The 16,921-nt window shown below is 41.8% G+C and overlaps 1 long non-coding RNA gene and 1 pseudogene across 1 annotated transcript; one reads left to right on the forward strand and one right to left on the reverse strand.

Moving 5' to 3' along the window:
• Nucleotides 1-5,689: 5,689 nt before the first annotated feature.
• On the forward strand, nucleotides 5,690-7,825 carry LOC129145913 (uncharacterized). The gene is made up of 3 exons (XR_008552081.1): nucleotides 5,690-5,919; nucleotides 7,275-7,351; nucleotides 7,741-7,825. It is a non-coding gene; the product is annotated as an uncharacterized LOC129145913 (long non-coding RNA).
• A 4,154-nt stretch (nucleotides 7,826-11,979) lies between these two features.
• LOC119245580 (elongation factor 1-delta-like) lies at nucleotides 11,980-16,468 on the reverse strand (annotated as a pseudogene).
• Between the last annotated feature and the right edge of the window lie 453 nt (nucleotides 16,469-16,921).

Below are 16,921 nucleotides of genomic sequence, written 5' to 3' on the forward strand. Positions count from 1 at the left end.
CTCACCCTCCCGCACTTCTGACTGTACCCAGTGCTTGTATAAATAGATAAATAAATTAAAAAAAAAAAATCAAGGGCCTCCCTGTGGCACAAGGGTTTAAGACACAGCACTATGATGCAATCCGCAGCCACTGCAGCACGAGTTCCATTCCTGCCCAGGGAGGTGACCCACATGGCACAGCAGACCTCTCCTGTCTAGCCCACTGCTCCCCTCAGCAAAGTATTTCAGTAGATCCTCCTGTTCTGCTCCCCACTCTGGTGAATCTTCTCACCCCGTGCACCTCTGGCCTGTACCCCAGTTCTTGTATGCAGAAATAAATAAATCTTAAAAAAAAAAATCAAACTGGGTCCTCCTCAGGACATGCTTTAGGTTTCTCTCTAAATCTTATACCCTGAATTGCAACTCAGCTACTCCCAAATGCAGCTGATCCTTGAGCAACAGGGGCTTGAGCAGTGAGGGTCCACTTATACATGTATATTTTTCTATCTGCCAGTTCTGCATTCAGATTCAACCAACCTCAGATATGGGTTGTTAGAAACCTCAGGCGCAGACCTTCAGGTAAGGAGCATCAAATAAAAGTTATACTTTGGTCGTGTGGGGTTTTGTGCCCCTAGTCCCTGAGTTGTTCAAGGGTGAACTGTGAATGTACTTAGGCTTTCCTCCGTACCTTCTTAGATAGCTTAGGATTGTAGGGGTGGGAAGGCATAGATCAGGATCTCTATCATCCTATGCACTGGAGCCCTCAGTGGCTTTTCAGGCTTTTATTGGGATTTTACCAGATACACGGCAGGCAGGGGTGCTGGGGGTGGCGGGAGGCTGGCAGGCCTCGCAGCCGCCTGCGAGTCTTCACTCTTTCTGGGCTCTCTGGCCTTCTCTCCTGGTCTCCTTCTCACTTCTGCTTCTCTTTCTTTCATTCTCTTTCTGCTGGTTCCATTTCTCCAGTGTCCCTGTGATGCCAACCTTATAAGCCCCAGTCTCAGCTCAGATGTACCCACCCACCTATGCCCACACCACACTCCAGGCGCCCGCCATCAGGCATGCATTCAGCACTGCAGGGATCCATCATCTATCCTAATGGCGGGAGGTCAGAAAAACCTGACACTTTTTCACTTACCCTACAGCAATATTTCTCACGATTGAGATTTCTGTGACTCACCTTTACAAAGTCCATTATAACAGTATACTACCGTCTCTCCCCCCCCCCCAACCCCGTAGTGTGTGTGTGTGTGTGAGGGGAGGTGGTAGTATATACTGTTATAATGGACTTTGTAAAGGTGAGCAAGGTGGGGGGGTGGGAATTGTATGGGGACTATAACCAAGATGAAAATGCATACATTGTGCAAAAATGAAAAATGATGTAAAAAATATATAAAATTAAAAAAATTAAAAAACAAGAAATAGTATACTACCAAAACCTTCCTTCACAATTTATGCTTTATACACCTTCCATCGTCATTATTATTTACTTAATATTTTTTAACTTATATTGTTTTTATTTAGTGATTTGACAAGGAGCGTAATCTCATTACTTTAGATAAGAGCCAGCATCATTTGTCATAAATCGAAGTCAAGAATAAAAGTAAAAGTAATGGAAACAAAATAATGTTCTTAAAATTTTCATAAATATTGGTGCTTAGCAGAGACTCCTAGTTGTGAGACTTACTTTCTCATTGGTAAAGATTTCAAAAGAACATGTCAGAGATCAGGATCAAAACAAACTTGCACCAAAGTGGAACTAAAAAGGAATTTGAATGGAAAACTTCCCCACTGTGAGGTTCAGTATTATTTAATATCTATATAGTATAGCTTCTGGGCCACCTGAAATCATCTTGTGCTTTCACAAAACACTTGCATACGCAATCAGTGAAAATGGTGTCTGTCTCCCCTAATGCCTATATAGCAGTGTCTCTCAGGATGAAATCCCTACTGCACTAGAATCACCTATGATCACCCACTAGAAAGGGGGTGAAGAGGGCAGGGGGATAAGATAACTAATGAATCACTACTTAAATCAGGGGACTAGGACTCAGAATATTACATTATGAGAAACTTCTATATGTTATTTTATTCACAATAAAATTTGAGAACCAGGGTTATGTTATAGCATTATTGAAGATGACAAAATCCACCCATATAATCTTTCTATAATAAAAAAAGATGAGGGCCTCTCTGGTGGCGCAAGGGGTTAAGATACAACCTATGAAAGCTGTCCGCAGCCTCTGTAGCATGAGTTCGATCCTCGGGCCGCCAGGGAGCAAACCACATGGTGCAGCAGACTTCTTCTGTCTAGCCCACTGCTCTCCTCAGCAGTGTACTTCGGTCAGTCTGCCTGTTCTGTTCCTCTCTTTGTCTCTGGTGAAGCCTCTCACACCTCTGGCCTGTACCCCAGCTCTTGTATGCATAAATCTTAAAAAAAAAAAAAAAGTGCCACAGCACACACACACACACCCTAAAAAAAGGTGAACAAAAACAGTGGAAGGAGAATGTAAAGATTTTAATCTGCCCCAGGCCTGAAAAGTGAGATTATAGCCTGGAAGTAAGCACTGCATTTAACTGGAGTATATTAATACCAAAAAGAGGTACAAAAGGAAAAAGACAGGAAAAAAAACTAAGGCATACATAGGCATCCAGCAATGAGGGAACAAGAAGATTCATCGAAGAAAGGGATTGATTTACAAGAAAAGATGAAAGGAATTTAAAATGTGGCTTTGCTAAGTGATCACTAAGCAGGGGTGTGATAACAGTTTCCAAAGGATTGAATTGGATACTAATAAGAGGAGGAGAAATTTGTTAAATAACACCAAGGAGGGAAAAGTAGACATGAAGAGAATGTAATTGACCATATTTTCATTCCACATAACTCAACATAAGTGTTCCTACTCTGCCTATTGTATCCAACGTCTGCCCTAAATATGATAAACTGATCTGTCCCTTAACCAAAAGAGCCTGAACATCACTCTGGTGTCTTTTTCAGATCTTGGCAAACTGACCAATTGTAGGGGCCTCCCTCGTGGCATAAGGGGTTATGACCCAGCACTATGAAGCTATCCGCAGCCACTGCAGCATGAGTTCAATCCCCCAGCAGGCCAGAAAGCTACCCACATGGCGCAGCAGACCTCTCCTGTCTAGCCTGCTTCTCCCCTCAGCAGTGAATTTCAGTCAGTCTACCTGTTCCGTTCCCCACTCTGTTTCTGGTGAATCCTCTCATCCTCCACACCTCTGGCCTGTACCACAGTTCTTGTATGCATACATAAATAAATCTTAAAAAAAAAAATACTGACCAATTGTAAAATTTGTCTTCAGTGCCCATTTTGTGCCCCTCCCAACTCCGGATTCCCAGATGTCTCAGAATATACAAGGAAGTGTCCCTCCCGTAAAACAAGAAAGGGATCAAGTAAGCACATTGATATACACAATGTCTTAACACATTAACACTGGGAGCAAGGACGGTGACCACTTCAAAAGAGCACTGTGGATCCTAAATAAAGTGCTCTTGAAGGAAAGAGGAACACCACCCATGGTCCTCAGTTTACCAAAATAGTGACTCCATAGGCAAGGAAAATAATTTTCCCTCTCCTCTTCAAGTTTCTTGACTGAGATTCCCCACCCCCAACCCAATAAAAGACTAACAAGAGGAAAACATAAGTCTAAAAAATATATACCTCCTGGATACGTGAGTGATGCCCAGGAAAACTGAGTAACTACTTGAAATGGCCCAAGCCATCACTTTTAATACCGTCTTCAGCTAAAGGCAAAAAAACTCAATGGGAAGGAACTTGTTATGGTAGGTGTCAGGAAGAGAAAAACTTTCTCCCTACCCCTCAGGTTTCTCCTCAGACTGGTTGAATAATCAAATTAATAGCATACCAATTAATAGAAAACATAAATTTAATTATTTACACACAGGGGATCTATATAGATATGTAGATTCAAAAGTCAATGAGGCAAAATGGGGGTATATATCCTATGTTAAGTAATGGGAGAGGGATCTGGGGCTTCAAGTAAAGAAGAGGGGGGTAATACATGATAAGAAGAGGCTGACTCCATATAACAAAACCTGGCCTTTAGATATTTGCTAGTCTTAGGATGGGTTTCTCTGAAATAAAGGTTATTTCTGAATAGGACCCTAAATCTGAGTAATCTTCATTCTACTACATAGTGAAGGTAACCGTAAACAGTTTTTCTTGACGTCCACAGGACTTCTATTTATATTAGTTCTATACATGGAAGTTGACAAATTTCGTGAAAAGCCTACTGTGGACATCTAGAGGAAGTCAATAGGAACATGCAACCTCACAAAAATAATCAACCCTAAATAATCCTTATGCCACAAAGTCATATTTGGAGGTACCTTTCACCCCATTAGTGATGCTAACTACTGCCCCCAAATCCCAAACTTATCAGTGATGCTTGAGGATACCTGGATGTTGGAGAAATGACCAGAACTACCCTCTTCTCCTCCCTGATGATTTAGCCATTAACCTATGAGTGACTGACAGAACCCACTCACTAAAAACTGTGATCACAGCATAACTGTCTGTAACTTTAGTCCATCAGAATTTTAGTCATATTTTTGCAAGTGAGACAGACAGTCTAATATAAGAAGTTGCACGCCAGTAGGATGAGTTGCCCTACGTCCTGTTTGAACAGGTAGACTAAATCATAGACCCAAGAGCCCTATCCAAACATTTGGCTCGCCACACAGACCATGAGGTGCCACGATAGACAAAAAGCATTGGATCCTGACTCATGATTTTCTCACAATTTCTTGGAGGGAGAAGGCCTAGAAGCTGCACGGGCAGTTGGAATGTAACCTGTCTGTGCATGCCTGGACATAGCTTAACCCAGAGGAAGCTGCTCTCCTCCGTCCCTTTTGGAACTACCCATCAAATAACTCCTCACAGCCTTCGAGGATCTGGGATAAAGTCTCCTTTCCCACACTGGCTCCATCAGATGTGAGTCTTTAATAAAACCTTGCCTGGTTCAACTTCACTTAGTGCTCTCTGGTGAATTCTTTACCTGGAGGACAAAGGACCCACTTTTTCAGTTGGAGCCTGTAACATAAGGATCCGTGCATAGCACCTACATTTTCCCTCTTGGTCCCTTTATAGTTTCTTGATAGTTCACTTTACTGTGGACTGTGGAATGGTGTTAAATCAGTCAAAAATGTACTAACTGGCAGAATTATTAAGTTAAGAAATGTGGCATAAGTGGCATAATTTGAGACTCAAGCAAGACTGGGCTAAAAAGCAGAAATGCAGAGTAAGGGCTTAAAATATACCACTTGATGGATGGCCTGAATCCTTGCTGGGTGTCTTCCATTTTTGTGTTTTATATAAAATAGTACTGTACTTTCCAAGGAAGTTCACATTACCATAGAAGATTTGCTTTCATTGTGTTTTAATGTGAGTTTAATATAGAATATATTTGACTGTCTTCTTCATCAGCTGAATAGTGTTTTCATCTGAAGTAGATAAAAGATTAATGCTGAAAGCTGTGAATTGCTGTATGGACCTCTGTTCCTTTTGTCTGTCCCTCAACTTTTGCCTCCTTTACTTGGGAGTAAACTCATCATTCCTATGGAAAAACAGAGTTTATATGACTTAATCCCACCCTGGTCATAATGGTGGCTTTATGACACAGGGACGGTCATAGACAGGTCTAGCCAATCAGAATATTCCATCTCTCTGGTTCCAATGCTTGGTCCCAGGGTTACCACGTGATTGAAATCAGACCAAGGTACTGGTGCTGAAATCACCGTATGCAGGTCTGGGGTGGCTGCTGGTGCACGTGCCACTCCTGCCTCTGTCAAGGGGAACTGTGTGAGATTGAAAGCAAACAGAAGTCACTTAGAAAGAGTCAGAACTTCTGAATCTAGCTGTGCCTGGAGCTAATTGAAGCCCTTCTTTGACTTCACAGGTATGAGTCAACACATTCTCCTTTTTTGGTTAGTTTCATTTTCATTGGGCTTCTGATTCTTGCAATAAAAAATATCTCCAAATAGCACATTACCATGTTTTACTTAGGAAGGAGAAATTAACCGTGAGGAATAACTTGCAATTTTTATATTTCTCAGAAATTGAAGGTAAATAAATTTATGAATCGAGTGATTTGATTTGATTGAATGAATATGCTGCCCCGAAATATGCCTCTTTGGCATAAGGATTATTTTGAGCTGATTATTTCATGCAACTGCAGACACAGGAGAAGCTCTGTAAACAGAGTAGAAGTTGCCCTTCTGTAAGAGAAATTTACATTAGAAAGGGAGCCTGCAGCTGGAAGAGAGTTATAACCAGTGATTACTTTTTCACCTGAGAGACTGATTTACATGCCTGGTCAACCTTTGTTTACCACATATTTCCTCTTCCCAATTTGTTGCGAATTGCCTTCCCCTCTTTGAAGACCTAGACCCCTATCCCTTTCTTTAGCCCAAGAATGTAGGTGAGCCTCAGTCTCCTGCTGTCTTTTGAGTCCATCATCTTTGTGGGGCTCCAGTGCACATAGATGTGCACATGCTACAGATACACTTCCATGAAGGGGAAACACCTATTTACAAGACAATTTAGATTATAAACCCCAGTATACCACAAACCAGACTTCCCAAACAGTGGAACTGTAAGAGGGTGCTCCCCAGGAAAAAGAAGCTGGAGAACAGACTGGAGAAAGAAGGAAGCAAGAAGAAGACAGGAGGAGGCACATGGAACAGAGACATAGGAAGAAGTTGCACTTGCTTCTTGGTCTTAGACTGGTTGAAATAGACATGGGTGAGAGACCCATGGGGAGGTTAAAAATGGCAGCATTTATCTTGATTTTGATTTTGCTCTTTTCCTTCCAGACTTGTCTGGCCCCTTCTGCCCCTTTCCTGTGTGTCCCCACCAGGAGGTGCCTTAGACTTGTGGCAGGCTTTCGGACCTCAGTGGCCCAGGTTTGGTCCAGCCTGTTTGGCTGGGCATTTATCTGGGAGGGGAAGGGTAACCTCGGGTGCCTGATATGGAAACTTTATTCTTTGTCTTTTCTTTGTTGCACACCAATTGCATTAAATTCCTTTCCATTAAAGAGCTCACACACTAGAGTATGTTTTGTCTTGATGCGGTGGCCAGTTTGAGTGGCCAGTTTTGGGATTCTGGAGTGCCCCTCTTCCTGCCCTGTAATAGAACTACTGGAAACTAGGGGCAGAGCAGAGTGGCCCCGTGGACCTATAGAGAAAGGAAGGCAGGTAAGTTTGGTTCTCTCTTCTTTTTTTGGCTCTCACTTACACCTGGTGATGTTGGAAGATGATACTTGGAGGAGACGCATGGAAGAGAGACATGTAGAGATACTTGGAGGAGAGACTTGGAAAAGGGACCCATGGGTGAGAGACATGTGGAATCTGCTCTTGGTTTCTGGCAAAGACAATGACAGCCATTATCTTGGCTTCATGTTGGATTATGTGATATATTTTGCATCTTCTCTCTCCTGTCACAACTATCTGGGACCTGTCTTGTGCTTCTTTGCCAGAAGGCATCTTAGGCTTGTGGCAAGCTTTTGGGTCTCAGTGGTCCAACTTCAGGCCAAGCCTGTTTGGCTGGGCATTTGCGCACAAGGGGATGGGAAATTTTAAGAGTTTGCTGTTATTTAAAATCAATTCCTGCTCTTCCTCCCCCTTCCTCTTCTCCTCCTATTTTTTCTCTTTCCTCTTCCCCACCCCCTTTCTCTCCACACTAATTCTATAAAAAATCTAAGAGTGTGCTTCCTTTGCAGGTGGCTGGATCCCTTTTAGAATATGCACCCTTCACAGTTTGGAATCCCTGGGTGCCATTTAGTGGTGCATTACCACATATGTGATTAAAATTGCTTTTGATTTTCCTATTAATCTTCCTTTTTATTACAGGGGGTGGGAGGGCAGAGTTCAACCAAGAACTTAATAAGGTAAAGGGAAAGTTCTCCCCCCGACACAGATATACTATATAAAAAATAATACATCATAAAAGGGAACCTGATAGGAGTCTTTCATAATATAGTGGGTTTTTTTTTGTTGTTGTTGTTGTTATTTTTGTTTTGTTTTAAGGAAGGGCATTACAAATCAAATGGAAAGGTGCAAATGACTCATTGATTACAGGCGAGATACTGGGATGTTTTTCATGATCTTGAGAAGATAACTTTAGTGGTTTCATTGCTATCTGTGTTCAATTTTCACCCTTGTAGGTTTAGAAATTTTGTTTAGTTGAAGCACTAAGATAGGATCTATCCCTCAGGGAAGGATTCACATTAAGCAAGCTCGCAGAAACTAAAATAGGAAACCCAAATGCCAATTGATTAATGGACAATGAGAAAGAAAACCATCCATTGGACCAGAATCATTGTATCAGCAAATCATTGCATTCTCTTATTTAGGGCAGAAGTTGCATCCTGATCATCTGAATTTGGCTTACAGATGCTTTTCATAGGCATGTGGTATAGTATTGAAGGATAGACATCCCCAATATGTTCAAAGAGACCTTCCCCAAAAAATCCAGAACAGGCCTCCCCAAGACATGTCACTTTGGCATATACATTATTTCAAATTGAGGTCAGTCATGGGCCTGCAGTGTCAAGGGAAACATTTACTTCTCCCTTCACTACTACCTACATGAATGAAATTTGAAGGTATTACCCAGAACCAGAATTATATATATATATATATATATATATATATATATATATATACACATATATATATAATTTATATAAAATACACACACACATGCATATATATTTTTTAACCAGAAATAACCCATCAGAAAAACATATCTATATGATGGCAGGACACACATGTAATTGTAAGACATTTGGTTTTCATCATGAATCACCCTTTCTTCATCATGTGAATCCCCCTCTTTTCCCCTTGAAGGACAGGCCTCTACCCCATTTATTACTCAGGATATATACCATCATTTTTCTCCATTCACTTTAGAATCTATATTCATGTGAACTCTCCACACACAGGGAATTAAATTATTCTTTTCTCCAACCAATTAATCTGATGTTAATTTCATTATTCAACTAACCCAAGAAGAACCCAGAAGGGTAGAGGTAAATTTCCTCTACACCCCTTCATTATTTATAAAGTTTGGAATTAGATATCAATGTTAGCAGGTTATGGAACTTCATATAAAAATTTGGATTTCCAACATCTCTTAAGAAATCATAATACCTACTAAAACTGGTTTCTCCTATTGTGGCATTAGTTTCCTGGATCTGAGTAGGGCCTGAGCCCTTTGTATTGGACATGGACAGTCCACTATTCTAAAGTCCCCAGAAGGCCAATATTTGTCATTTATATTCCCTGCCTGGCCTACACATGTATTTGACTTTGATATATTTAGAAAGAAAAGCTACATTCGAAGTCAATAAGATCATTCCCTAGCCACAGTTTGGCTCAAGGGTAAGAATGTGACTGAGGCCAATGTAATCAGAGTGAATATCAGTAGTTTTGATGGGAATAATGGGATAAAGATGTTCACCTTTTTTTTCCTGCTGTACATCAAAAAAAAAAAAAAAAAAAGAAGCATGTTTATCTGAGTACTGACTAAAATTGTCCTGGGATTATAAGGGGAGAAAGTCTTAAAAATGACAAACAACATAAAAAAAGATAGCAGAGAAACAAAAAGAAATAGGTTTCATCTATTGGGATTGGATAGAGCAACAGGATCAAGCTTTACCTAAAGCTACTTTGAAATTGTCAGGTACATAGTATGATAAATAATAATAAATAGTTAAACTTAATGACCTGATAAGGAGAATGAAGGGGAAATGAATATGCGATTCCAAAATACACTTCTTAGGCATAAAAGTTATTTGGGGATGATTATTTTTGAGAGATTGCAGACAAGGAAGATCTCTGAAAATAGAGATAAATTTTCAAGTTTATTTTTTTAAAACATTTATTTATTTTTGCATTCAAGAGCTGGGGTACAGGCCAGAGGTGTGGGGGGGGTGAGAGGACTTACCAGAGACAGAGTGGGGAACAGAACGGGCAGACTGACTGAAATACACTGCTGAGGGGAGCAGTGGGCAAGTCAGGGGAAGTCTGCTGCGCCATGTGAGTATATCCTGGGACAAGGATCAAACTCCTGTAGCAGTGGCTGCGGATAGCTTCATAGGTTGCATCCTAACCCCTTGTGCCACGAGGGAGGCCCAAATTTTCAAGTTTAAATTCCCTTTTTTGACTGATCACAAAAATCTACAAAGAGCTCACATGACTCAACAAAACAAAGTAAACAATCCAGTCAAAAAATGGACAGAAAAGCTAAAAAGACACTTCTCCAAAGAGGAAATGCAAATGGCCAACAGGCATATGAAAAAATGTCCAACATCCCCTATAATCAGGGAAATGCAAATCAAACCACAATGGGATAACACTTTACACCAGTGAGACTGGCACACATTATAAAAGCAGGCAACAACAAATGTTGCTGAGGATGTGGAGAAAAAGGAACTCTCCTACATTGCTAGTGGGAGTGCAAACTAGTCTAATCACTGTAGAAAGCTGTCTGGAGTTTCCTCAAACTACTAAAAATGGAGCTACCATATGACCCAGCAATTCCACTCCTAGGAATCTATCCAAAGGACACAAAAAATTTAATTCAAAAAGATACCTGCATCCCTATGTTTATTGCAGCACTATTCACAATATGTAGCTATGGAAACAACCCAAATGTCCAAAAATAGATGACTGGATCAAGAAGATGTGGTACATATAGACAATGGAATACTATTCAGCAATCGAAAAAGATAAACTCATACCATTCAGAGCAAAATGGACAGAGCTTGAAGGGACCATGCTCAGTGAAATAAACCAGAAGGAAAAAGAAAAATATTGAATGGTTTCACTTATAGGAGGAATATAGGGAAGCCAAATAAGGCATCAGGAAAAAAATAACAATAACAATAATAATAATACAAAACTAGCAGGCAACCACAAATAAGAGACATTCTGCGAGGGAAGGGGAGGAAAAAGGATAAAAATGGGAGAGAAGAGCACAAAGGACTGTGGTGATGGTTCACAGGTGAATGGGTGGTGGAAATTTTATGAGGAATACACAATGATGTAAAAGACATAAATTTTAAAAAATAAATTATATAAAAACTACAGAGTAAAAGTGCATCATTTTATGCTAAAAATAAATTCCTTTTTGAGGGAAAATTTACATTTATAAAGGAAATATTTATTTGTAGGGGTGTCGCCCTGCCTGTACAAGAGTCTTTAGATTACTAAATCTCTAGAAAATCCTATGTATAGAGAAGGGAACCACCTAAATATGTATAACAACCATTAATCTGTATAGCAACCATAGCCATGTTTAGTGGGTTCTTCCTTATTAATAGTTTATAACTGGCTCTATTCCCTCCTACCACCACCCAATATCTTTTGTCTTTCACTGAAGGTATTAGGTTATGGTGTGGTAATTTTGGCAAGTTACTCAGTTTTCCTGGATCTCTGCCTTATACAGGAGGTAAACATATTAAGCTGCTGTTTTTTTGTTTTTGTTTGTTTGTTTGTTTTTTCCTATTAAATTGTCTTTTACTATAGTGGATATCAGCCAAGAACTCAGAAGGTAGTAGGAAAATTTTCTTCCTCTTGTATGACAATCTGCCATACTTTTGTACGGGAAAGGTATTTTGGTGGGTGTTGGGGGCAAAGGTGGAATCTCAGTCTTTTTTTTTTTTTTAAGATTTATTTATTTATACAAGCACTGGGTACAGTCAGAAGCGCGGGAGGGTGAGAGAATTCACCAGAGCCAGAGCGGGGAGCAGAGCAGGCAGAAGGACTGAAGTACACTGCTGAGGGGAGCAGCGGGCGGCAGGAGAGGTCTGCGCGCCATGTGGGACCCTCGCCGGCGGCAGGGGATCGAACCGGGGCAGCAGAGGCTGCGGGCAGCTTCGCAGCCCAGCGCTCAACCGCTGCACCACCAGGGGAGGCCCGGAATTTCAGTCTTTAGTGGTTGCAAGTTCACATTCTCACTCCCAGCACTGACACTTAGCATTGAAAACAGCTGTATCCACGCTCTGCACGTGCTCCTCAAACGCGGCGATCTCCTCTTCCAGTAGGTCCGTACCCACCTTGTCGTCCTCCACCACACACTGGATTGTGGATGCCATATCCCATAGGCGCCGGCCTGAAGCCCGCCACAGGTCAGCCTGTGCAGATGCATGGAGCACTCACAGGTCTCTAGCTGGGCCATGCTGGGCTCCTCATCCCAGGGTTTGACATCCAGGAGGATGCGGGACTTCCTCCAGTACAGGCTTCACCTCCTCCTCCTCCTCCTCCTCCTCCTCCTCAGTGCCGGACAGGTCCATGTGGTCATCCTCCACAGTCTAGTCCGCCTCTTTGGTGGTGGGCTTCACTTAGTGTAGGGAGACACATTCTAGGTCTGCGGGGCTGTGACCCAGTGGGCAGGCAAGTTCTCCAGCACACTCAGCGGGGCCTCCAGCTTGGAGATGGCCCACTGCAGGGCCTGCACCAAACCTCACAGGCCCTGGTTCTCCTTTTCCAGTCTGCGATGTGCCTGTCCAGCTCACTGTGCTTTCCACCTGGCCCTCTGCAGGCCTCAGGGCCTGTGCTTCCAGCCAGGGATTTCTGGATGTTTCCTATGGCTCTGGCAATATCGCGGAGGATCACCTGGTGCGGTTCTCCCGGTGTGAGAAGCGCTCACAGGCCGGTTCACGTGCTACTAGAATTTTCTTTCTGCGTAGTCAAACTTGTCAATCCAGATCTTCTCATGCAGGAGGAAGTCCATGGCTATTTTCCGGATGTCAGTCAAGAGCACCTTGACCAAAAAGGAGGGCTCGGTGGTGCTGGGCGGCTGAGGAAAGCGAGAACAAAGTGATTATTATTTTTTTCCCCAATAGAATATAGCAAACCACCGTTAATCACTAACCCATGGCAAATCCCTTAGAAATCCTGAAGCAGAAATATGGAGAATTACTAATGTCAGCTATAAGACACAATAAAAATTTGGGTTCACTTACTAAGTCTCACTTTTAGTCTTACTTTAAGACTATGTTTGGTTCACTTGGATCAGACCTTTGCATCCTCCAAACTCTTTAGCATTCAGACAGCTTCTTGCTCTGGCCATTCATGGCTAGTCACATATCATTTTATAAAGATTTAACATTTAAGAACAATTGTATCTCTCCAATCTCCAAGTTTTATGTGAGATAACATACATACTCATGTACTGTGAATTAGAAGAACATATATGAGCATAATGTGAGGATACTTAAAAGTCAGGATATTTTTAAATCTAGGAATATATCTCTCATCTAAAGAATTATTTGGCAACTCTAACAATCTGAAATATAAATAAAAAACAGGGAAAAATTAGAACCCAATTACATAAAATGAAACTCTTGCAAGAACATACATTGCTTCAATTAGAAGAACCCCTCCAGACTTCAGAGTTGTTTATTTTATTTTGTACAGAATCCAGATAATTTATTTTTTAAGCAATCAAATTTAAGTGATAAATCATATATATGTGAAGGTATTATTAGAAGTGGGCTCTGGGAGGAAGGGGGTGAGAGAAAGGAAGAGAAGGGGAGAAAGGAGAGGAGATGGACAAACTCAGAAACCACCACATTATCACAGAGCCAAGGAGGCTGAAATAGAAGAACCAACTCTGCAAACAACTCATTATCATGTATAAGGCAGTTCAATCGCTCGTATTCCATTTGATAAACCTGATATCCCTGAAAGTTAAACTATGTCCAAATGCTTTTGCTTAAGAATACGTATAACTATGTTATATGTTATCAGGGTATTATTCAGTGTGCTTAAATTTAGTCTTCCGGGACAAAATGCTGGGAGACATAGAGTGAAGGGGAAACTGATAAAGTCTCCATAGGAACCAGGCCATGGATCTATGTAACAAAAAAGGGGGCTATCATAATTTCTTTTTTTTTAAAAGATTTATTTATTTATGCATATAAGAGCTGGGGTACAGGCCAGAGATGTGCGGGGTGAGAGAATTCACCAGAGACAGAGTGGGGAGCAGAACAGGCAGACTAACTGAAACACGCTGCTGAGGGGAGCAGCAGGCAAGACAGGAGAGGTCTGCTGCGCAATGTGGGTTGCTCCCTGGCTGGCCGGGGATCAAACTCGTGCTGCAAAGGCTGCAGATTGCTTCATAGTGTGATGCTTAACCCCTTGTGCCACCAGGGATGCCCTCTATCATAATTTGTAAAGCAAGCAGAAGCAGGGCAACAGATCCATGTGTGGAAGGCTGACTGAAACCTGATGTCCCAGCAGATAATAACTGGCAGAGAATGACTTCCTGAGCCATGAAAAAACCTATGAAAACAAAGTATAAGGAAGAGTCCCAAGGCCCTTCAGAAGTAGATGAACTTTTCTGTCTTGCTCGGTACTCCTCTCAGCAGTGTATTTAATAAGTCTGCCTTTCTGACCTCCACTCCGTCTCTGGCGACTCCTTTCATCCCTGGGTACTCCACAGGGTAATCTAATGAAGAGGTGCAGTCTTGACCTCTAGGTGCATGCTTGTACCTCACCTCTTCCTCCTCATCAGTGCCAAACAGGTCCATGTGGTCATCCTCCACAGTCTAGTCCGCCTCTTCAGTGGTGGGCTTCACTTAGTGTAGGGAGACACATTCTAGGTCTGCGGGGCTGTGACCCAGTGGGCAGGCAAGTTCTCCAGCACACTCAGTGGGGCCTCCAGCTTGGAGATGGCCCACTGCAGGGCCTGCACCAAACCTCACAGGCCCTGGTTCTCCTTTTCCAGTCTGGCGATGTGCCCCCCCACCTAACGAAGGGTAGAGCTGAGCAGCCAGGGGAAGCTAAAGAGGAAAGAAGACTGGGAGACACTTGGAGGAGGTATGTGAAACAGAGAGATATGTGAAGAAGAAGCTGTGTTCACTTCTTGGCTTTGAACTTGTACAGAGACTTAGGGGACATGGAAGGAGTCACTTGAAAGAGAAGAGATTTGGGTGAGAGACCCGTGGAAAGACTGACAATGGCAGCCTTCATCTTCATGTGTACCTTAATTTACTCATTTCACCCTAGACTTACCTGGCCCCTTCTGCCCCTTTCCTGTGGGTCCCCACCAGATGGTGCCTTAGATTTGGGGCAAGATTTGGGGCCTTAGTGGCCGTGCTTTGCGCCTACCCTGTTTGGGTGGGCATATTTACCCACGAGGGGATGAGTAAATTTGGGTGATTGATTGGATATTATTTTAACTATATTCTTTCTCTTCTCTCTATCACACACTAGTTGTATTAAAGTTCCCTTCCATTGTAGGTCTTACGCACTAAAAGTATGTTTTGTCTGTATGCGGCAGATGGCAGAACCTATTTAGAACAGGCAGGTTTGGAGGTCCCAGGGTGCCCTTCACTCTGCACTGTAACAAATAGACTTTTTAAAAGAATTCTCTCTGCCTTCCTGCTTTTGGTCCTCAGTCTTTTTCCTGCAGCTTTCTCTCCCAAGTCCTTTTTAGCTTCCCCTTGGCAGTCAACTCCACACTACATTAGGTGGTGCAGGGCACATGAAACCTCCCCGTTTTAGATTACACCATTACAAATATACCTGGGAACTGAAAGACAACTACATGCACTGTTTTAGAACCTTAAAATCAGAAAAGCACATGACATTTATTTGGAAGGAAATATACAAACATCAATTTGCCACATATCAGACATATCATGCACAGCAAAACAAAATAAATTTACAAGTGTCTTTGAAGAAAGGTCAGGAGTAGAAGCAAATTTTGTTGGCCTGAGGTTTGGAAAGCCCTATTTTAGAGAAAGAACATGAAATTTTAAATACAAAATGCACAGCAATCCAAAGTAAATACAGTTAAATAACCCACTTTGGTAAATTCTACAAAACAGAAGACGTAACACCTGGCTATGGTCACTTCTAGACTGCTTTGGGAATTTGATTAACCATATGGTAATGTCACCTCTGAGGAAGATAATCCTTTACATGTCCAGAAATTAAGAAAAATAGATAAAAATTCACTCTGCAGAATTATTTATTATTAAGTGTGTACACCAAGACTTAACCAAACTACAAGGATTGAGGGTAGAGTCCTTCAGACTGTCTGGTCTGCCCAACACTTCTAAGACCAATTTTCAGGAGTTAGGACCTAACCACAAAGTCAGAGGACACAGTACCCAAAACTTCCCTCACTTTTGACACCCACCACAAGTTTGACGGGGTACCCAAAGACCTCCCCAAGTGTGAGAATGCATGCCAATACTCACATAACTCCCTGAAAGCTACGACACTCACAGTTAGGGTTTATTATGGGAAAGGATTATAAAACCAGAGAAAGCAATGCACAGAGCAGCCCGTGGGAGGGCTCCAGTCACAAGTCTCCTTTGTTCTTCAGGGTGCATTATCTTCCCGGCATTTGTGTTTGATAATTTCCATGGAGCTTTGCCAATCAAGAAAGCTCACATGAGCTTTGTGTTGGAGTTTTTCTTGGGGCACCATTGCATAAGCATGATTGATTGATTGATTGCCCGTGTGATTCAACTCAATTTCCAGCAACCTCCTCCTGTTCTTGAAGGTCAGGAAAATACCACATGGTCTGAGTGGTAAGCACAAGTTACATCATTAACAGCAAATGAATAACAAAGACATTCCTATCACTCAGGAAATTTCAAGGGTTTAGAGGAGCCGGGGAGAAAAGCCAAATGTCTCTCTGGACTAGGACAACTCTTTCATTACACATTGTAAAATGTCATTGATACAAGTATATTTAGTATACTTCTAAGTTTATTTTTAGAAACGTAAAAATATTCATAAGTATCTCTATAGTTTCCCAATTTTTTTTCTTGTATTAATTTCTCATCGTCATCATCGTAGCCAGGTAGGGAGTGCAGATTACTTCATCAATATGGTTTAGGTCATCTGTGCAAACTGTGGCAATTTACAACTGTGACA

The sequence above is a fragment of the Talpa occidentalis genome, unplaced genomic scaffold, assembly GCF_014898055.3.
Source record: "Talpa occidentalis isolate TD23 unplaced genomic scaffold, MPIMG_talOcc4v2.1 talOcc4.15, whole genome shotgun sequence".
In the NCBI taxonomy this organism is placed as follows: Eukaryota; Metazoa; Chordata; class Mammalia; order Eulipotyphla; family Talpidae; genus Talpa; species Talpa occidentalis.